General features: G+C 42.2%; 1 long non-coding RNA gene across 1 annotated transcript; it reads left to right on the forward strand.

Moving 5' to 3' along the window:
* The first annotated feature begins 2,628 nt into the window (after window positions 1-2,628).
* On the forward strand, window positions 2,629-4,063 carry LOC105355876. The gene is made up of 3 exons (XR_002874988.1): window positions 2,629-2,843; window positions 3,341-3,577; window positions 3,928-4,063. It is a non-coding gene; the product is annotated as an uncharacterized LOC105355876 (long non-coding RNA).
* Window positions 4,064-22,748: the final 18,685 nt, after the last annotated feature.

Raw genomic sequence — 22,748 nt, forward strand, 5'->3', positions numbered from 1 at the left:
AGCCAGTTTCTACCACCTGCATCATGTTAAGATAACCTTAAAAAGAGGATCTACACAGTTTGACATCTTGGCTCCCTTTCTGTCAAAAAGTAAGTTAAGGATATATTTTTTTCTTGTTTGTTTGCTTTAAAGTAGCTTCAGTTTGGATGCAACAGTTTGTCTATCCTGAAGTTGGTCTGTGTGAATTTCTGAACTGCACGGTTTTAAATAACAGACCGTCAAATTAAAGGAAGAAAAACATGCTTCAGATTTAATGGAGAATAGTTTTTATTCTAATCCTGTCCATGTTGGTGATGGATCGGTCATAACGTTACAGTGTTAATCCTAATCGAGCATACTTCAAAAAGGAAGACCATACATTTTTGAAACTTCAATGAATATAAAAAAGCTTTTGCCCGTCCACTCTACAACCCTCCAAGGGGCCTGGACAACCCAGAAACCAGCAGCACGCGTACAGGTCTATGGTGCATAAAAGGCATAAATGACACATGATCTCTGATGTACCTTCACTCTTCAGCTGTTTACGTGGTCAAAAAGTAATGGTGCAAAGCCACTTTTCTGCTCAACAGAATAAGATGATTCCCATTGGTTGCTTAAACACTTGACCTTGGTAAGTGTTGCGTAACACCGCAAAGTTGCTTTTCTCCAATTCAGAATCCACTGGTATAACATCAGTTGGGTACATACATGGTTGAAGAGTTACGATAGTAAAAATAATGTAAACACTAGAGGTAAAGCTCTGGTGTAAAAGGGTTAATGGGCTTTCCTTTTGTCTTTGTGAGCCTTTTGAAGTTTGGTGCTTCAGAAATCAAGTTTGATTGATTTTTTTTTTTTTTTAGACTCCTCGGTTATTCAGCTGACCTTAAAACCTTTGGTACAGGCTGCTCTGACACATTTAGCTCGAGCAGCAACCCGTGGCTGTATGTATTTGCCTAATCCTGTTAATCTATTTGATAGTTCTGCGGGGAAGGGCCCTGAGGTGCTGCGGGAAGCCCTGATTGGACGATTGGGCGTGAAGTCATCTGCTGCTTGACGGGGCTTTGCCTCTAAGTGCTTTCCACTATGTTTGGAGATCAAAAGGAGCACTCACCAGAGTAGCTTTAATCACCCCCTGTGCTAAAGGCAGGTGTGTGTGCACTTGTGTGTGTGCGCGTACATGTGTTTGTGTGGTTTTGGTTCTGTGCTGCGGATATGCAAAGGGTTGTTGGCATTTCCAGAGATAGCCAGGTTGACATTTCTATTGACTTTGATGTTGATAATCCCTCACAAGTTCCCCCAGGCTAACTGATATTTTTGTGTGTGTGTGTGATTGTGTGTAGCCACACAATTATTGTTTGTGGTGACAGGTTGTTGGGTCATAATGAGTTTCGTCAGAGCTCACCTATGGAAATGTCAGAGACTGAAGGTTTAATGTTCTAGTTAAAAATCTCTGAAAACAAAGGGTAGTGGAATGTCTTTTTATTGCTGTCATTGATCCTCTTGATCTCCCCATGGAGACATCCCAGATTAAAGAGTTTGATATCAGTGTTTGGAAGACTCTAGTTCTCAATTAGATGTGGGTATAAGTGAGAAAATGGCCAAAATGGGCTGCTCATGTTCAGAAAGGCCAACATGCTAAATATTTTGCCAGACTTTGCAGGCGTTTGTTTGCTCGCTTTCAACATGTTGGGTCTGCCATTCTAATCCAATCAGTCTGATATAATGATCTCCAGCTTTGCGCTCATCAACAATCTCCCCTGAGTTAACAAGAAAATTACTGAAATGATCTCAGCACGTCTTTTAATGACAGCAATGAAATGCAGTGGAAAGGTTTTTTTTTTCGGGATTTAAGTTCATTTTCATGGTAAAGAAGGACTATAAAATTCATCTGATCACTCTTCATAACAGTCTGGAGTATATGCAAATTGCCATTATAAAAACTTAAGAAGCAACTTTTCCAATTTCCAATATTTAAGTACTTTTCAAAACTTACACAACTTACTGATGTACAGCTCTGTTTGATCATTTTTATCCACAACCTATATCAGAATCAAATCTCTAAACCCCTAAAACTGAGGGAGGAATTGGTTTAAAGTCTGTCAAGTTGTTCTCCAAAGTGAACCTCAACAGTTCTAAACACCAAAACTGAGGTCTTGGCTCAAGGCCACCAATGCTATCCTCTACTATTAAACAACGTTTAGGTTTATACAATAAGGTTTTACTGCTTAGTAGGCACAGCTGCAACCCTCCATGAGTTACAGCAGCCACTGCTGTTACAATTCCCATCGCAGCAATCATTTCATGAAGTATCAGATACAAACTAGGAACATTTTTTTAAATGGGTAGCGTTGGAAATGTAGAAACAATAGTGTCATTATTGCTTTTTAAAATCTAAATTTGACTTTCTTGTCTTAACACCAGATTAAGCCCCCTAAAAGGCATGCCACCCCTGCTGACCACGTGTGAAACAAAGGTGAGCACAGTTAGGGGCCTGTGAATAGCTGAAATGTGGTGATCAAGGGTAAACCTTTCCAGTGAAGGGGCTCATCAGTGCTCATAAGCACACCTGTGTTGCATCAGCTGACTGTCAGATGGGCTAAACTAAACGTCTACAAGAATGGGAGTTGTGTGCACCATCTCCACCCTCCATTTGCGGGTGTATGACAAAAAGCTGCAACTTGACTACAGGCTTTGCCGTGCCCGTCAGAGCTGTGGAGTCAGGTGTTTAGATGCATTTTACACTTAGTCCACTGGTTGTAGTTGGGCTTCTTCTCTTTTAGCGTGCGCATTGTTGAGGAGTGAGAGGACACACCCCTGATCCTTGCATCTCCCAGGTGTCATTCAGCTCAAAGACCGCGCTCAGGGTCTGTACTCGTGAGGCTCCTCCCCTTCAATCCTTTTTCTCCGTCAGTGTTGTTCCGTGTTTATTTACTGACCTCTTTGCTCAAGAGGGACTTTGGAATGACTTTTGGTACACCCACAAAAACAACATTTTACTTCAATGTTTTTTTACTAATGGTAATGATATTTTTTAATTGGAAAAAAATAGTACTACATGTTATTAATGGCACGTGGTTGGCTATTTCATGTCTAATTTTGTGTCAGTCATGTAGTTTTAGCTGGGGAAACATTAGAGAGAGGGAGCAAAGGGGAGAAATGTGGTCCTGGTGGGGTTGGTTTCACTTCACATCTTGTTGATCCTTCAGTTCCTTCTAAAACTGTTTAAGTTCTCACCTTCTGGAGACAGTCCCTGCTAATATTGATCTGGTTGATACCTGTGCAGCTGAATCCTTCCCATGGTGTGAAGTGATCAAATCAGCAGGTGATGCGTCAGTTAAAGCCTTCAGTTTTCTCCCTGCAGGAAATGCTCCGAGAGGCGACGTCCAAACAGGACAGCATGTAAAAACAGTAGAGAAACACCGTCCCAACAGACGTGGTAGAGTCAACTGAACCAGGTCACCCTGGATGATGGGACCAGCACCTGCCAGATGTTGCCCAGGCTTGTCAGTCTCCCGCCTGCAGCCTGAATAAACGGGTGTTGGGGCGGATCTGTTAAAGAGGCGGCTGTTATCAGAACGACCACGAGCGCAGATGAGAGGTTTGGAAGCCCTGTCATCTGATATCCACGCCCTTCCTCCCTCATTTGACTTCCTGCTCACACGCTGCCCTCCTTTTGCCTCTCATCCACCCTTCACCCACCCACCTCCACCTCTGTATCCACAGATGCTTGCTTCGAAGATTGTTGCTGAGTGAGTTCCAGCTCAGGAACTCAGCCGTGGAACAAACCACCTTTAAATATTGCATAAACATTTTCAAAAACACAATTATAAGCCTCATTTTAGTAGGATTTTTTTGAGGATTCTTCTCTAAACTTTCTGTGTCCCAAATTCGTTTTTGACTTGTTTTTTTTTCTGTTGAGTCATTTCATTTCGTTTCTGCTTCCCTCAGTGAGGATATCACACTTGGTTTTGGCTTTTACTCCCGTCAGCTGTATCTGCTTAAGTTCTGCTCTGGGTTGACATCATGAAATGGGCGACACCCACAAGGAGTGATAGGCGGGGCCTCAGAGATCGAGTCGTCTTACTTCTGGGTAAGTAAAATAACTAAGATTTAATTTAAAAAGTTTGTTCTTTAGTGTGTTAAAGGTAATATGTTATTATATAAATGGATTTTGTTTACTATGAAAGGCTTAGAAATAGCGTGATAATAACAAACGACTAAAATGAATCAAATCTAAAGTACGGCGGCCGAGAAACGCCACTGCAGAAAAAAAAGAAAAAAAGCAACTTAAAGCAAAAATGTAACTGCAAATAAAAAAACAAACGCTGTGAAAAATAACCGCCATCACAGCAACAAAAAAAGTAACTGCAAACAGAAAAAGTAACTGCAAACAAAAAAAGTAACTGCAAACAAAAAAAGTAACTGCAAACAAAAAAAGCGATGCAAGCAAAAGAAAGCTACAACGAAAGTAAATCCACAACAGTGAATCAACACCAGAAGTGAATTCACAGCGAAAGTGAGTCCACAGTGGAAGTCAATCCAAAATGGAAGTCAATCCACAGTGGAAGTGAATTGGTGATTGTTTTGCCGACCCATTTTTTTCTGCCAGCCAGCTAGCAGCCCGGGGCTGGAGGAGCTCGCTCGTTACGCCGTAGACAGAGATCCGCTGCAGGAGGAGAAGGCTGCCTGCTTGGGCTTCCCCAAATTTGTGATATTTTTCTGATTTTTATAGTGACAATAATGTTGACAATGAAAAAAAAAATGTTCCCCTAACTTTATTTTTGTTTGTTTTTCCCCCTATGGGGTTAATGCGGGACAGTGAGCCTTCAAAGCGGGTCACAGAAACACAGCAGAAGCAGCTGACACAGACAGCTCTCAGAGAAGCTTCCAGTACCGGGAGAATCTTTGAATGATCTCAAGAACCCTGACGTGATTACTGACGTTTTTGTAGAACTCTTCATAATGAAAAAAATTAACCACAATTTGCTGCAACTTATTTTTATGTTACCACTTTTTGTTTGCTGTTACTTTTTTCTTCTTTTTTGCTGCAGTTGTCGGCCTGCGAACCAAAGGAAACTTAGATGCAACAATGTCAAAAGAGATGGGATTCTGAGCAACAAATCAGAAGATTCTGTTTCCTCCATGGCTTTTGTCTTGTTCAAGTTTATTCATTAAATGAAGGTAAATTATTTATTATTAATTGTCCGCTACCAAGCCTGGTCTGCTGCATTTTGGGTCCTCCAGCACCAGTTCCTGACAACAGGAACTGTGGCCATCAGAAGTTTGTCCTCCAACCTTTTCCTCATCATCCATGTTTACACCCATTTTTGGCATTTAAGTTAGGCCTGTGCATCATTTGAAATCCGCTTCCTCTGCCAGGCATCAATGAGGAGAGGGTTGCTTATCTGCAGCAGTCTGGTGTTGGAGGTCAGAGCAACGAGGGGGGAGCCAGACTAAGAGGGGTTCGCTGAGGTCTGAATACCCCAGAAAAAGTTTCTGATGTTTGTTGCATGGATCTGCCGACAGTTTGTCTGATCTTTGCAGCTGCAAACCTTTTTAGTACTAAATGTTTGTTCAATTAATTTTGTCAACGCAGCTGTGGCATCAGATAGGTTAAAAAACAAACTAGAATTTGCTACTATCTAAAAAAAAATCCTCTTTTATTTGGAGGGTATGAAGCCTGTTCCACGACAACTGTATCCTATTACCTTGATGAAATCTTCTTTCTTTGCTAAAAGGAGTGGTGTGTGAACATTTTTTCCATGCTTTAGTGTGGTTAGCTGCGGCAGGATCTTTGTCTTGTGCAGGGATCTGGCAGCACAGCGCACAGACTGCAGCAGCATTGGCCTGGACTGTTCTTGCTGTAGATGTCATGATTGCTCCAGTGCTTGACTTTCTCAACTGGCTTTCTGTTTTTTTGGGATCCAATTTAAGATTTTGCTCTTTTCTCACTAAAGCTTTTAAGCTGATCTTACCTTCTTGTCTTCCCAACTTCATGCTTACCTTTGTTTTGAATTTATTTTTATTTAAATATTGAATAGCTATAAACCTCTATTGTGGTTCTTGTGCAGGGGTCAGGCTCTTGAATGGATCTAAGCCTAAGCAGTACCTGTTGCTCAAGCAAACTGATGGGTTAATGTTTAGGAGCGTTGTGGATGTCATGTTGGTTTTATTTCTGATCACAGGTGAATGTGGTGCGAACCCCAGACATTGGCCAATCACACGAGAGTTGTTGGTGAGCAGATGTGCTAAAAACCAAGATCCTGTTGTCTACGGATTACGGATTAAGCTCTGCCTCTCCGGCTGCAGCTCTGCCTATCCGCCTGCAGCTCTGCCTCTCCGCCTGCAGCTCTGCCTCTCCGGCTGCAGCTGCAGCTCTGCCTCTCCGGCTGCAGCTGCAGCTCTGCCTGTCCGCCTGCAGCTGCAGCTCTGGCTCTCCACCTGCAGCTGCAGCTTTGCCTGTCCGCCTGCAGCTGCAGTTCTGCCTGTCCACCTGCAGCTCTGCCTCTCCGGCTGCAGCTGCAGCTCTGCCTCTCCGGCTGCAGCTGCAGCTCTGCCTCTCCGGCTGCAGCTGCAGCTCTGCCTGTCCGCCTGCAGCTGCAGCTCTGGCTCTCCACCTGCAGCTCTGTCTCTCCGGCTGCAGCTGCAGCTCTGCCTCTCCGCCTGCAGCTGCAGTTCTGCCTGTCCACCTGCAGCTGCAGCTTTGCCTGTCCGCCTGCAGCTGCAGCTCTGCCTCTCCACCTGCAGCTGCAGCTTTGCCTGTCCGCCTGCAGCTGCAGTTCTGCCTGTCCACCTGCAGCTGCAGCTCTGCATGCATGATTGCGTCCCTATAGACTGCCTGGCCTGCTCCTCCTCCTCATCCATCTTGAAGGTTTCATGTAGCAATCCTTCATCTTCAGAGATCACTGACACACATTCCTGTCACACAGCATGGTTGGAGATGCTTCAGCAGAGCAGGAAAGGGCCTCCCCATGCTGGTGTGTGGACAGACAGGAATGTGGCTCATCAGTCTCGCTGCTCCAGATGATACTTCAGGCAGGAAGTTGTGTTCAGGGCTTCTTTAGACAGAACATTACTACTCTAGCTGCACTGGACCCTGAATGTTGCTAACATGTGTCAATAAAATGTGTTCACCCATGTATTCACCTGTGGGTCCCTGTTGCTGACCTGCGCTGAGAAAGAGCGGTGCAGAAAGTTGATCAGAGTCTGAGAAAACTGATCTTTCAGTGATTAGCTGCTGAATAGTTTCCCCTCAAGCCTCCATGACCCAATGCTGCAATCCATCATCCTGTCAAAACACAGACAAAGCACTGCATCCTCCCTATACAGTCCAAAACCTGTTTTCCAGAATGCCCAGCAGAATCTATTCAAGGACCATCTGTGATGGGATTTACTGGCTTTGTGTGAAGAAAACTTTACTTCCAAAAAAGCTCTGAACTTTATCTGCCCTTGATTTCTATTTTTTTTTTTTTTTTTTACTTTTATTATTGTAGAACCAGGTTTGTCAAGACAGCAGAAAAATTCAACTACATTGTTATGGTTGTGGTTAGCAAACAGCTGGAGTCACAACCCACTTTTATGACTTTGGCTTTTGGTTCACAGCTTCTAGGTCTGAAATTAGAAGGGAAGTACAAGAAAAAAATGTATATGCGGACGACTCACTGCTGCAACAAATTAGGCTGAAAATGTTGTACAGAGGACTAAAGTTCAACAAAACACAGCTCAAGGGTTATGAAGGTTAATTTTGCTTTATGTTTCACCCCAAATCTTTGAAAGAAGCCACTGTGCTTTGGATCAGAACATTGGCAGGATCCAAACAGATTTGGTTTCTACAGTAAAACGGGCTGCACGGTGGCGCAGTGGTTAGCGCTCTTGCCTCCCAGCAAGAAGGCCCCTGGTTCAAGTCCCAGCTGGGGGACATGAAAAATACATCAATGGGGGTCCTTTCTGTGTGGAGTTTGCATGTTCTCCCCGTGTATGCGTGGGTTCTCTCCGGGATCTCCAGCTTCCTCCCACTGTCCAAAAACATGCTTCATAGGTTAATTGGCAACTCTAAATTGTCCGTGAGAGTGCATGGGTGTGTGATTGTGGATGTTCTACCCTGCGACAGACTGGCGACCTGTCCAGGGCATCCCCTGCCTACGCCCAAGTAGCCGGGATAGGCTCCGGCAGCCCCGTGACTCCGAAAGGGACAAAGCGGTACAGAAAATGAATGAAAAGTAAAAGCTATCTGGAGCGATAGTCTAGAAACCTGTTGTTGACGTCATCAGAAATTTCTCTCTTCAGCTTCTGTCTACTGCTCCTTACATTTGCAGTCTCAGATCCCTTTCCTGAGCTTTGAATCTCACTTTCTCTGAATTTAAAAACGTTTCTATATTGGACCTTTTATACTCCGTATCCCTAGTGCTATCCTAGGCACTTTAACATTGGGAGTTGGGTCATCTGGACCCACTAGACAGTGCTATGAACCTTTTTTCTTCAATGATTTGTGAACTTCACTGGTGTCCAAGGATTACATGAAATCTTTCCATCTTTATCCACCTTTGTCATGGCAGGGAGAACACGTCAATGTAAGGGTGGGGTCATAGGATAGCACAATAACAAGATTCATCTTTTTAAATTGTGCTTTAGCAGCAGTGAGCATCTGTACTGGTTTGATGCATTTCCCTCAAATGTGAATATTTCCCTCAAAGATGTGGTCTTGAGTCTTTAAATAAATGAAATCGTTATTATTGTGAGGTCAGTGGTTGTCCGTTCCTCAGATGAGCCATCAGACGTTGAGCCTTCTAGTTGAAATGACATTTTAAAATTTGATCAGAAAACGAGACCAAAACTGCCAAAAAGCTGTGAAAAAAGAGGTTAAAGTTTAAATTTGAGTGTTGTTGGAAAGATTTTGAACAGTGGGCTAAACATGAAGGTGTGGAGCAGCTGAGTCTTGGTATCATTCACAGCAGGCTCCTAGGGGAGAAGTTTTGTCCTAGATTCAGCCTTGCATTTTATTTTACTGCCTCTTCTTAAATCATGGTAGACCTGATCGTGTACACTCACAAACGAGCGGGTCTGAAGTGGCTGATTCTGCAGATTTCTGGCAGACATGCTCTTGGGCCAGTGTGGCGATGGAGGAATGAAGAGGGGGATGTTTCTTGAGTTGATCTACTCTCTTACTGTGTAACATTAGCTTTAGATAACTTCAAATTCTTCTGATAAATTCTCACTAAGTAAATAACTTCAGCATTACTCTATTGCTTAAAAACACTATAATTCCTTCAGCTATTTGATTGTCAAGCAAAGTGTTTAGCAAAAGGTTCAGAATTTTGACCAAACAGCCTCAGCATCTTCAGAAACCAGTATCCTGTCCACGTGTTTCATTCAGTGTCACCGGGTAAAGATGGATTCTTCTACCTTGACCAAACTACAGTTACTCTCAGTAAGATGGATGGACAGACGGATGGATAGTGCCATCTGAGTTTGTGTTTCTCAGTTTGACACGGCCCTGACCAGGGTCTGGGGGTTCAGGGATCAGATAAAACAGGTGTTGAGCAGGCCTCAGGCTGGGTTCTTGGGATTCAGTTAAACTTGTGAAACTGTCAACTTTGTTGGAGCTTGTAGGAAATGGCTGCCATTGTCTTGGACATTCTTTTCTTCTGTTTATTTCAGTTGTCAAGCTGCAAAAATGGAGGTTTCAGTCAGACAACTCATGCAGTAAAGAAGATTTATTCCATATTTCTTTTAGTTTGGCATAAGGCTCCGTTCAGATACATAAAACAAAGATCTCCATAGAAAACTTTGAGTATTAAACTACCCGGGGACCTCTCGTTTTCCACATTCTATACAGTCTGATCAAGGTTGAAATTTCACTTCAAAGCTCTTTGGACAGGTTATTAAATCCCTTTCCGTTAAACATCGGGTGTCAAGCGCGTATCATCCAGTCACAAGGCGCACTGGAAAGATTTCACCAAACGTTGAAATCTATGTTGAAGAAATTCTGCTTATACTCTGGTAGAGAGTGGGATGAAGGTCTGCCTTTTTTGATGTTAGCCACCCGAGAGAATGTTCAGGAATCCACTGGATTCAGCCCAGCAGAGCTCGTGTTTGGTCACACTGTTCGTGGTCCTTTGAAACTTTTGAAAGACAAAATTCTGTCTAATTTTTTGTGATGCCAAACAAAATGTGTTAGATTATGTTAGTTCTTTTAGGGAGAAGTTGCATCAAGCTTGTGAAGTGGCTTGCAGAATTCTGTCTGTGTCGCAGAAAAAAATGAAAAGAACATTTGACCCGAAAGTTGTGCAAAGACATTTTGATGTTGGAGATAAAGTTCTCACTTTTCTCTCTGTTCCTGGCTCAGCTCTCCAGGCTCACGGAAATGGAAGAAGAGGATTGGACCACACCTGGTACTTAAGCAGGACGCTGAACAAGTGAGTTGATCAGACTGAACCGCCCACAGGGAGAAGTAACCAGGTAAACGCACTACTCAAATTGCCTGTCTGAAATACTCCCAGGGTTGTTCACTTGTTGTCGGTTTTAAGAAAAGTCTGTTTTCTTTTCCTACTGGGGGTGTTTTGTTTGTTGTGTTGACTCACCCTGAAAGTTAAGATGCTCCTATGTCAAATATATTATTTATTACTGTTTTTTTCTTTACAGATCTTAGTTGCATACACAGCTGTGCCTAGCGCAGGCGTAACGACATTGACTGGCCATCTGCACAGAGTGAGACAGCAACCTAGAACTGCAATTTCCCCAATCAGACTAGCTGAAAAGCTTAAAAAGAGCAGAGAAACACAAAAAAAACGGGAAATTTCAAACATGAACACCAAAACGTGTAAACAAATTAAAAGTCCCATGAAAAAAAAAAATTCCAAACTTCCTTGTACAGTTAAGCATCTGTCAGAAGTCAAACTTTCATACTCTGCAAACTTCTATTAACCTCACGAGGGAAAGACTGCCGCATGTCTCGATCCTCTTTTTTGTACCCCAGTATGTTTCCTTTGTTCCTACCTGTGCTTCTTTAGCTCTTTCTTCTCCTTGGTAAAGAACTTCCTCTTCTTGACACAATCGTTGCACAGGAATGTGAATGTAATGACAGAGTGACAACACCTGCATGAATAGTTGATGCCGCTCCCCCAGGATGCCTGTGAGAGCTGTCATGGTGGGGGATCAGGCGGGTTTATCGTTTGTGTTTTACTGCAACATCAGCCTCCAGCCACAGAGATATATTGATGATTTTTTATTCCACTTCAAACTGCATAGCATAATCCTCCACATCTCCAAAGCCTTAATTAGTTCTCAGAGGATGAGTTTTTAATGACTTTGGTGATCTCCTGACTCCTTCAGCTTCACGTTGCATCTGTGGCCCAATCCTCGTGTTTGTGTTCAAAACGTGTTTGCTGCTTTCTGTCTTGAGTAAATACGACCAAAACCAACAACAGCAGCACTGCCTGATGGGTTTTCAGGCAGAAATGAGAATTTGCGCTGAACCGAAGAGGCGTACAATTTTTTCCCAAAACAAAGTGTTGCTTTAATAGGAAACAGAAGAAAAGTCACTTTCTGTTTTCCCGTTTCCTTTGTGTCAGCTGCAGAGGAGCACTCCTGGCTTCCATGAAGGACGACCTGTAAGATGACTTCTCTTCTCCGAGGTGTTAGTACCTGCTGCTTGTTTTTGACATTTCTATTTGTCAAAAAATCCAAGGGGCGAGTCAGCTCACCAGACTGATTTCAGTTTATTGATAATATTTTTAGTGTTGTCATAAACATTTTTTTTGCGTGATTAATTGATCGTGATCTGTAATTAATTAATCTATTTTAATCTAACCCAATAATTGCTGTGAAAAGCCTCATTTTGAGATATTTTCCTTTAAATTCATGACATTGATGTTCAGTAAAACATCCAAATAAAACTAAAAAAGTGCCTTTATGAAGTTTTCCTAAAAAAATACTTTTACACCAACTAGGGGGATTTCTTCAAAACATCAGGTCCAGAGTGCTCTACTTAAACACATTAATAAGTAGGAAAACTTTTGAGAGCAATGCAAAAACTACTGACCACAAACTCCAAAATTCATACCATAATCCATGTTCATTCATTCATTCATTCAAATGATAGCTGTGGGATTGTGGGCTTGTTTGTGTTAGTTCTGTAAAGAGCTACACATTAGAGCCCTGCGCGGGACTATTTTCTTCATCCCGCTCCCGCCCGCGCCCGCTGAATTTCGGACCAATCCCGCCCGCTCCTGCAACGTATGCGTTGCACTCCCGCCCGCACCCGCAATATGTATGGAGAGAAATTAGGCTACGTTCACACTGCAGGGCTTAATGCTCAATTCGGATTTTTTGAAAAAATCCGAATTGTTTGCTAGACCGTTCACATTTCCAAGTAAATCCGAACTTTTGTGATCTCCAGTGTGACCATGACACGACCCAAACGAGACCCGCAAGCGCAGAAGCCAGAAGAATACTCAACGGTGAACACGTCACTTGTTGTTTGCGGAGCCAACGTTAACAATGGATGTCAACAACAGTGTTGTCAAAAGCAGAGCTCTTTTTGTAATATTAAATTTATTTTCACGAAGGAGCAGCACAATTACAATCTTCTCATTTTAAGAAGGCAATGGAGTCGGGATCGTCTGTACCCACTGTAGTGGAATGGAAATGTGCATGTGTTGGGGCCGCGCGCCCGCGTGTGTGTGTGTGTGTGTGCAAGCGCATGCCGCGATAGAGAATGGGGGGGGGGGGGGGCAGTGTGGACGCGTGGTTTCCCCCAGAATAAATGCTATGGACTCTTTATTAACCCGTTCTGGAGAATCTAAGGATCAGAACAGGGAGGAGGAGGAGGATCGCCTCGGGTCCCCTTCTGACCACGGTCGGAAAGGGGAGAAAGAAAAAAAAGTAATTGCGGGAAAGGTTCAACACCACGCTCTGCCATTTAGCTGGAAACTTTTTCAAAAACCGCCCAGTTGCGATAAGAGCCCTGGAGTTTGGCCTGAATAGAGCTGTCACCCCAAATATTAATCCAATCCGTGACCTCCCTTCCCTTCCACTGACGGGTCTCAGCAGCATCGTCCACCATGGTTGATGTTTACGTTCTCGTTCCAGCCTACTTCAACGCAAAATGATGACGTTTGTTGCGTGTCGATGACGAACGGTTCGGAATCAAGTCGCCTGGCCGGTCAGACGGCGGTCGCAATTGAAAAGATCGGCTACGTTTCGGAATCAGGCCGGCAAACCCACGGGGCCTGGGTCGCAATTGAAAAGATCGGATCTGTGTCATTCAGACTGTCATGAAAAGATCGGAATTGGGCCGCTTTGGGGCAAAAAATTCGGAATTGGGTCGTTTCAGCCTGCAGTGTGAACGTAGCCTTAGACTCAGTCGGATTTGTGCGTGCGTAATTTTTGATTTGTGCGTAAATTAGGATTTGTGTATGCATATTCTTGCTTTTTGTGTGCGTAAATTAGGATTTGTGTATGCATATTCTTGCTTTTTGTGTGTGTAAATTAGGATTTGTGTATGCATATTCTTGCTTTTTGTGTGCGTAAATTAGGATTTGTGCATAAATTTGGATTTGTGCGTGATTTGTTACTCACATAATACGTTTTGTGTATAAGTAAAAAAAAAAATGAAAAAAATGCACAAATTAAGATTACAATAGCTTGAAACTACTTACACACACACACACATCTTTAAAAAACACGCACGAATCCCTTGTTACGCACACACGAAGCCAAAGTTATGCACGGATCTACCGTGAGACTGTTTTCACGTCTCACAAATTCGTCCGTAAGTGCTGCGTTTAAATACCAGTGGAATGCTCGGTCATTAGAATTTTCCTATTGATGAAGATGTGTGTGTGAAATACTGAGAAATACTGAGAAATGTAAATTTAATTTTACGTTTCCTAATCTATACTCTATCAGCAGGAAAATGCCACGAGAACATGTCAAAAACACCAAAAGCACAATTTTCATCAGAGTAGATCTTTAAAGAAAAAAAAAACTAAAATAACATTCTTGTGCAACACCGATATTAATAACTAGCCAGTTATGCCCACTGACAGTTTAAAATCTAGATTCATTTGCTGCTAATCCATGATTTCCACAGACAGAAGGACAAACACATTTGGCAGCTGTATGAATTGGCCTTCAATGTCATTACATTTAGTCTAATTGATGAACTGGCTCCACGGTAAAGTGATACCGGTGTAACTCGTGTTTAGTACTGTCTTTATTTCTAAGAATTTGCTTCTATTACTTACACTAAAGACAGAACAGGCCAAAAAAAAAAAAAAAACTCAGGTGTTCATTGTCATCGTATTACAAATTTGCAGGCTTGCATTCCTGCAGCCCCACTGAGTAGAGGAGCAGAAAAATATCTCGTTTGGCTGACCTGACAGGAATCCACTGATGAGAAAGAAGATTCGCTTACTGACGGCATGGGAATCCACGCCGGAGCGCCGGATTCATGCAAACAACACTAACAAGGATCTGTCAAGCACACAGAGCTTGGCTCCTGAGCCCTGAACATGTGATGGTAATGTCAACAAATGTGTCTCTTACCTGTGCCAGATAAGGCCAGATGACAGATTGAATGTGCGTGTGTGTGAGTGTGCGTGCATGCATTTGTGTGTTTTCATGTTTGTGAGAGAGTCCTTTATCCAACCAAGACTTGATGTGTTTGTGTGTACGTGCATGTGTTCTGGTGTCATGTGTGTGTGTTTGCGAATGCATGTTTATCTTTCGTGGGGATTTAGAGATCAGTGCAGGATGTGAAAGCACTGAAGGGATCTGTCACTACAGCCAATCATCAGCAGGGATACTATGAATCCCACTCGGCTGGACTTCCAGACTTGGCTTCTAAATGTCTCCTTAGCTGGAATTCCTGGGACCTCCAGACTGCTTAGATAGTTGTCCCACAGGGGGCCAAAACCTGTGCCAGTTACTTGAAGCAGTACACCAAACATTCCTCCAAACAGTAATGAATCACAGCAAAATGTGCATGGACAAGAGTTATTTGGTCACTTTGTAATACTTGTTTTCAAAATAATTAATATACTCCCATTGTTTTTTCTTCTATGTTTTGCATTCACCTCAGTAGTAAATGAAAGTGTTTAGAAAACAAGCTAATTTGGACACGTCCACTGAGGGAGCCTTAACCTCAAGGTTAACCAGTCAACATTGAATTTTATATATATTTTTCTTGTTCTCGCTTTTACCCATTAACACGTCAATGCAAGGGTGGGGTCATCTAAGACAGTGTTTTTCAACCTTTTTTGAGCCACGGCACACTTTAACCTTGCCAAAAATCCAGCGGCACACGAGCATCCAAAGAAAAAAAAAGCAGAAATTCATGGTCTTTATTGATCGAGCCCCCCCCCGCAATATAACGTGCATTTTTGTCATAGTTGTGGCGGAAAAAGCAGGAAGTTGCGGCAGTTTTTTTCTAAGATGAAATAAAAGTTACGTTAGAAAATTTAGAAACTGTTTGTTTGTTTTGGTTTCAAGACGTTAAACAAGGACTCATTGTGCGTTGAGACACTATCCCTTTAAGCCAGTGCATCATGGGAGATGTAGTGTAAAAACTACCGAAAGAGGGCAGAAAGACTCGCGTCTCTGAGCTTCATTGTTTTGTTCATTTGTTCCACGGTCTGACACCAGACTCTGTGGAAAGCTACACCGCTAAAGACGAGCTTTAGCTGGTATTTTTGTTAGAACTGAGCGACTTTTTGAGCTAAATTGGAACAAGGAAGTGAAGACTTTAAACACTTCTGATTGGTCAGACTGGTGACATGGGATTAAGCCTTCAAGAATGATTGGCGGAGACAGTTAAAGGGGCGGGACTTTTCCGCAAACACTTATAGCTGCAGGTAAATCGCGGTAACGTCATTCTTATCAAAATGTATTAAATAGAATTAAATAAACACAAAGAAAATTTAATTTTATGATCTTTTATATTCCTAACTACTCAGTGTTTTATCAGGGCCTGTTTGGATGAACAAAGAGCTGATTTCCTGGGGATGGGAAATGTTTTTAGATCAGTTAATGAGGGCAATTTCCCACGGCACACTTGACCATCTCTCACGGCACACTAGTGTGCCGCGGCACACTGCTTGAAAAACACTGATCTAAGATAGCACAAGGGTTAAAAGCCTGACTTTTCACTTATTCATTCACAGCGAGCCCTAATCAGACTTTTATTTGTCTTACTAAACAAAGCTGCTTGTAAAGTCTGTTTCTCCCAGACAAGCACTGCTCTCCGGCTTTCTGATGTGTTCACTGATCAGTTAGACAGGGAAATATGTTGCCACTGCAACAGGCATACACTCACTGAAAAATCTGCACGTCAAAATGCTGCGGAGAAGGCTATGAATTATAGATCAGAAGCTTGCTCCAGCAGTGATTGATTGTTTTGCTGTCATTAGTTCATGCACTCAGGAGATGCAAAAACATGCAAATATCTGACGGCCGTGTTCTCCAGCCCTGTGTTCTTTGGAAAAGCTGTGATCCTGACTGAAGCTCTGCTAAGTCTGCATTTTAGTTTATCAGAAATGAAAGTGTTTAATATTGATCTAATACAGAGAAAGCATCTCATCTGTGCCAACTTAGACTACATGGAACAGAAATGCAGACTGAGACTTACACCTCTATAAGAACTACATGAAAGCGCTGAAGCCACAAGAACTCAGGGGAAAACTAGACGCCATCCCCCCATCCATTTTTTAAACAGCTGAATCCCTTTTCGAGTCACGGGGTTGCTTGAGTCTTTCCCGGCTACTGTTGGGCGAAGGCGGGGTACGCCCTGCATAGGTCACCAGTCCATCATAGGGCCACACAATCACTCATGCTCTAATTTTCCCACCTATCAGATCAAATCAAAGTTTATTTGTATGTCACCTTTAAAATACAAGGCATTCAAAGTGCTTTACAAGAGGAAATTTAAAAACAAAGGAAAATACAAACAAACATGTAAATAAAAACCGGCACAATGCCACCCCCTCTCCCACACACACACAAACACACACACACACACATACATACTCACTCGCTGTGATAAAAGACAAAAGGGTGCAATGTAAAATCACTACCAAATTTTTCGCAGTACAAGTCCCACTTTTTTTCATAGTATGGGCAGCGCTGCGACTTACATTAGATTTTTTTTAAACATAAATAGGTTCATGTATCTGTTATAATCTCCACCACACGCACAATCTACACCACTAGAGAGTGCTGTAGGTGTATCAGTATTTCACATCAACGTAGAAGAAGACACGCAGTCCAAAACAATCAAACAAAACATGGAGGAGATGGTTCTGATCATTCTCCTCCTGAACTTTATGTTATTGTCTTATTTGCATCGAGACATTATTATCTTTTTTTTTTCCTTCCTTAGACTGATGCGTCTAGTCCAAGGAAGGAAAATGCACATGAACATTTAAGACTCCAGTCACGTGTGCTGTAAACTGGGAGATACTGAACTTCCATTCAGACCTGTAGTGACTATTCCACAAGTTCTTTGGCTCAAACAAATCCTCAAACTTGGTCACAGAGAGACGGAAGTACCACTGAAAGCATCACTTATTCAGATGCAGGTTAATGCTCTTTTGTTGGAAATATTCTGCGTTTTACAGGCAAACTGTGACAAGCACAGAAGTCCAACAACAAAACACCAGAAAGATTAGAGATACTGTTTCCAGGTGTCACTGTTGTTGCCTGTCTGAGTGTTGAAGTCCACCGGGAGGACAACAGAGTTCCCTGTTGGAGCCCTTTTCTAATACCCTTCCAAGAGACACCAACAATTTTAGGTACTCAAAACTGCTTTTCGACCCATTGGCTGAAACCACAGTCAGATGCTTAGACCCTACCTGATATCAAAGAAACATGAAACTGTCATCCACCGATGAGAACTCACTTGGCGGCCGAGCCAAGGGCTGGGGGCTCACGGGTAAGTCCACACAGGCATTCCGCTTCTCACCACCATGTTGAGAAACCTTATAGGTTATGCATTAACGTACTTCTTGAAAATAAGATTTGATTAATCCTAGTGACAATTCACAGGCAATTGTTCCCAGGTTTGACATGACCGATCCTGACACTGTCGTAAAAATCGACTTTGTTTAATCCGTAAAAGTCCTGAAATGAGTCGGAAACCCCGCTAGCATTGAGCTAGCTAGCATGGCTAGCACAGGAGAACATTGTTTACAATGAATGGTGATAGTTTTTCATGCAACATCTTACTTTCTAACATCTTTTTTCAGTAGTAGCCACTGGTGGATCTCATCTGACTATCCTGGCGTCCTCCGGTTACATTAAGTACACGTTTGACCGTTTAATACAGTAAAAGATTTGAAAAAACATGAAAAACTCACCTTCTAAACAGATATGTTGACGTAAGACTCTGAGTTATTCAGTAGCCAATGAGCAATACAATTTTACGTCACGCAAACCCCTCAGACACCCATAATTTTGGGCTTCCCCTGGCTCCGTCGACACAATCCGCAGTTTGACTGCGGTTGTCAACGCATGACTAATTGGAGCACTTTTTGTATGGCTAACTGCCTGCAGTCAGCTATTCCACTTGTTATTCCACCCATTTCTAACACTTCTGAAGAAGTGGACCTTTCCAAGGTCACTTCCTGTTTTCATGATCTAAAAACTGTTTTCAGCAAAGTCAATGCTGGCGCGCTACCACCTCATTGAACCCTATGACTGCTCCACAGAACTCCTCAATGGTGCCACCTTACCCAAGAGTAGGCTATTAAATCTATCCGGTCCCAAGAAAGCAGCTATGGAGAGTTACATTCAGGAGGCACTTTTTTCGGGACACATTCATCCGTCCTCTTCTCCGGTCAGCGCAGGTTTCTTTTTTGTCGAGAAGAAGGACAAGACCCTGCGACCCTGTATTGATTTCCGGGAATTAAATCAGATAAACGTCAAAGACAAATACTCTCTGCCACTCATTAGCTCCATTTTTGATTCTGTCCAAGAAGCTCATATTTTTTCTAAATTAGACCTGCCTATCAATGCCTATCATCTCGTCCGTATGAAGGAGGGTGACGATTGAAAACCGCTTTCAATACACCAGTAGGGCATCACGAATATTTAGTAATGCCTTTCGGTCTTACCAACGCCCCCGCAGTTTTTCAAAGGCTCGTAAACGACGTACTCAGGGATTTCCTCAACTGCTTCGTCTTCGTTTACCTTGTTGACATTCTTATATACTCCCAAAACCCCGCTCAACATGAAACCCATGCACCTCTTATTCTGGAAAGATTATTGGAGAACAAACTCTATGTTAAAGCTGAAAAATGTGAATTCCATGTCACCACGATCCACTTCCTGGGTTAACAATTTTTAAACTGGTCACATTCGACCTGATCCTGCCAAGATTGAGGCTATCGCAAAATGGGAACCTCTAGACCAGGGGTCGGGAACCTTTTTGGCCAAGAGAGCCATAAACGCCACATATTTTGAAATGTAATTTCGAAAGAGCCATACATTAATGTAGTGTCCCTTTCCCACACTGAGGCACGGAGACTTAACCTCTTTTAAGGTTCTTTATTCTGGTTACTGCAGACCGCAACGAACGCCGTACAATTAATTCAGCAGCTCCTGAATCTCTCCCGCCGAGGCGAGAGCGCTTCTCCCAACTTTATATTCCCCTGCTCCCGCTCCAGCCCACCCATTTCCCTTATTCGGCCCATAGCTGAACCCCATTGGTCCAAACTACCTAACAACCACCTGAGCGACAGAACTGAGAGCCAATCAGATCTCTGCTTGATGCGTTTAATGAACTCCAGAACTTATAAGGCGGCCCAACAGCCAAGTTAAACTAAGTCCGCAACAATATGTTTAAAACTAAATATACAAATGAATGTGTGCATTTAATGTAATTTCAACATTTTTAAAGTACAATAAGTCTGTGGGTTCTTTTTAATAACATCGTTATGCTGTTGCTAATAAATGATGAGTTTTTCTCGTAGTAGTTTTGCTGATGGTCTAGTCTGGTTGATACGTGGTGAGTTTCTGCTTCATGCAGGTGTTGAGACTTTAAACGTGATCGTAGGTCTGAATGTTCTGTAGATGTGACAAAGACTGATCACATAAAGACGGGGAGCCAAACATACACTCACACGCTGCAGTGAGTGACGGGCAGCGGGTTTTACGTTGTTACAATCCCTGCGCGCTTCACCTTACTAGCCGTCCCCCCCCCCCCCCCCCCCGCTTTCTTCCTCTAACATCCCGTCCCCGCAACTGCGCGCTCTTTCTCAGAGACGGGAGCGCGCAGTTTTAGGCACGTCTATGAGGGGCCGTATAAGACATTATTTATTCTGAACCATTCACATTCATACATTCTTGCTCTCACAGTCATATATACTCTCTTTCGCATACATATTTTCTCTTACGCATCCATATATTCTCTCTCTCACATTCATACATTCTTGCTCTCACATCCATATATTCTCTCTCTCGCATGCATATATATTACTTTACACATACATACATTCTCACTCTCATTGTCACTCTTAAAAAAGAATGTATGTATGTGAAAGACAAGTATATATGTACGTGTGAGGAAGAGTTTATATGTGTGTGTGAGAGAGGAGTATGCATGAAACGGAAGTGACTTTGCATGAAAAGGAAGGCACTTTGAATGAAAAGGAAGGCACTTTGAATGAAACGGAAGGCAGATGATTTCTCGTGCTCTGATTGGACGAGAAGCCGCCACCTCCCATTTTGAACACACTCTAAACCCTATCACTTGTACTGACTCATAACTATTAAGGTTACACAACTTAAATGTCATTTTGTAGTTGATTCAACTATAAAGTATTAAGCTCTATCAAGATTTTTTCAAATTTAACTTAACAGTGCTAAATATTTTAAAGCTTATTTTTATCTAGCACTCAAAAATTTTAAGATCCCTGAAGTAGCGTCATAACGTCATCACGTACTGGTGGGAGGGTCTTTCGTTTTCTCTACGTTAGCTCAGGTGGCCATGTTGGATTTGCCGAATGCGAGTATGCGACGTTTGAAATTGAAAGTCGAGCATTTTATTTTTCTGCAAAGCGTTGCGATTTCGTCCCGCTTCAAGACGCCCCAACTTCGGGTTTTTTTTTCCATCTGCCTCATCGCTGATGGTGCCGTCTTGTCTTCAGCCCTGATTTAATTTGGTAAGTATCGTTCATGGTTTATTTTGAATGAATGCTTTAAAAATGCTCTTATACTACCGTAAATGTGGTTTACTGTTGTTTAAACATATGTGTGTTATGATTGTTTTAGAGATTAATGTGGAAATGTATACATGATTAGTTTGTCATACGTATGGCGAGCCAAACCCAAAATGCATTTCTTTGCCCGTAAGTTACGACAGTGATGAGGTTTTTTTTTTTTTCAGAGGTAGAAATGATCTTTTATGCTGCAATCACACTAAACGTGATCCGCGTGTGAAATTCGCGTTGGAGGCCTCTGTCTGTGGCTAAAGTTTGCTGCTGGACATTTGTCCAAAAATGTCACTCAAAGCCTCTAACGGTTGTGTGGGAGGAGCTACCGCCAACAGTTTTAAGCCTGGTGGCTACATGGAAGCATTGGGTTTTGAATGCAGCTTTAAGCTTTTATAAATCACTGATCTCCGTTATAAAAAAGGTTTTTGTAAAAATAAATTAATCAACGTGCTCGTGTTGTGTTCAGGTACCGAACTACAGAGTGTTCAGTGTTTCACCTCCAGGTAGATGCCAAGGCCAGCCAGGTAACTTGTCTCAGTTATTTGTCTAGAGCTATTTAAAAAAAACCAAAAATCCAATAGGTTGTGTAGTGCAATAAATGTTTTTTGATCAGAATATAATTGAAACATTTTTTAACATTGAAAAATCTCTTTTGGACTTTTTCAGATACTGAACTTCAGAAAGTCACCATTTCACCAGAAAAGAGGTGTCAGTGGGTGAGTTTTATACTTATTTAATGCATTCATCCTGAACTATTACCATTATTAGATTTATACGGCAGCATGGAAACATTTATGCACATTTTAACTAGACAAAGGTCTAAATAGAGTTGAAATTATTTACAATTTAACTAAACATATTTAGATTGCAGGCTGAAGGTGGCACAATGGAATGGAGGTGCAAGTTGTGTTCTGTTACTTTGGCACTATGCAGTACTACATATAATACTGCAGTACTACATAGCCAATATTCCAAAGTGTTTCCACTGCCATGTATGTGGAGACACTTTGGAATATTGTCATGTCTTTATGACAGTATATTACAATAATAAAATGATGTTGCATTAGCACCATTCCATCATTTGAAACCATGAAAACTTATCTGTCAAGATCTGAAATGGATTTATGTAGAGTAGATGCAGTCAGAGGAAATTGTGCAGTTTTTACATGTTTGTGTAACTTAAAGCTGCCCTTTTCTGAGACTAAGTCCACCAAAACAGACAGGAACTGGCCAGCTTGGTTAGGATTTATGACCTCCAGGTGAATTTCTAATGTGCATAATTCAAAAACGGATAACAAATCATTTGTAAACAGCTGTAAGAAGCCAAGGTGTAACTTGCCTTAAAAATGACTTTGGGTCTTTGACCTGAAGTGGATCATGACATAAACACTGTATTGTCCTCTTACTAGAAATAGACATCTAGAAAAGGTATCATTTTATTATTTCTTAAAGTTCCTTAAATAAATATTGGAAGTGTTTGCTCTGCATTTGCTTCAAAGGTAATGGATATTTCTTTTTATTCTTTTAGGACCAGCGTGACGTGAACATGAGACGGGCACT

The sequence above is a fragment of the Oryzias latipes genome, chromosome 16 (assembly GCF_002234675.1).
Source record: "Oryzias latipes chromosome 16, ASM223467v1".
Taxonomy (NCBI): Eukaryota; Metazoa; Chordata; class Actinopteri; order Beloniformes; family Adrianichthyidae; genus Oryzias; species Oryzias latipes.